The 784-nt window shown below is 21.0% G+C and overlaps 1 protein-coding gene across 1 annotated transcript in view; it reads left to right on the top strand.

Moving 5' to 3' along the window:
- Positions 1 to 784, top strand: part of LOC107608611 (microsomal glutathione S-transferase 3-like) — a 19,337-nt gene that overhangs the window by 14,165 nt on the left and 4,388 nt on the right. The gene's annotated exons all lie outside the window — the stretch shown is intronic.

Below are 784 nucleotides of genomic sequence, written 5' to 3'. Positions count from 1 at the left end.
GTCCAAAATAGACCTTAATTACTGAAAATATTTAGTTATGTACAAATAGAAACATATATATCAAACATAAATTAGCATTAATTAAATTATCACAAAATAACTATAAATTGCTTTGTCATAAAAAATGAAAAACATTTTTGGCACTAGATCTTTACCAAAACCTTTGGTATCTTACTATCTTATTAGAAAGAGAGAGTGATATATATATTGTTCTCCCATTGATCAAAGTATATTTTAAGACACTGATTAAAGAATTTCTATTTGCAATAACAAAATATAATTAAACTTCAGCATGTGTCTATGTGAGCGTTATAAGTTTAGCTCTGTGGATTAGTGAGCAAGCCACATTAATTATGTATAGTCAAAGGTTGACTCTTGATAATCTCTGCCTTGGAGAACAATCAGCGGATACAACAACATAACCGGATCAAGCCAAGAACACGGAATTTTACTATTATGTACTATCTTCCATTGTCTTAATAATAAATTAATTTTAATTACGTCATTTCAATGTAGAACTACTTTCCTCTCTCAGAAAATGAAATATTAAAATTAAATTTGAAAAAAAAATTAAGCCAAATAAAATTTATTATTTTTAAAATTTTAGTTATTAATCTAATTTTTTAATTTAATAATCAAATAATATATTTTTAATTTATATTTTTAAATATTATTATTAATTATTAGTCAAAAATAATAAATTTTATTAATTTTTTAATATTTTTTGTTAAATTTAAAATTTAAATTTTTTAAATTTTAAATTTTTATTTAAATGAATAAAATG

The sequence above is a fragment of the Arachis ipaensis genome, chromosome B07, assembly GCF_000816755.2.
Source record: "Arachis ipaensis cultivar K30076 chromosome B07, Araip1.1, whole genome shotgun sequence".
Classification (NCBI taxonomy): Eukaryota; Viridiplantae; Streptophyta; class Magnoliopsida; order Fabales; family Fabaceae; genus Arachis; species Arachis ipaensis.
This window is presented reverse-complemented; position numbering and strand designations above follow the sequence as displayed.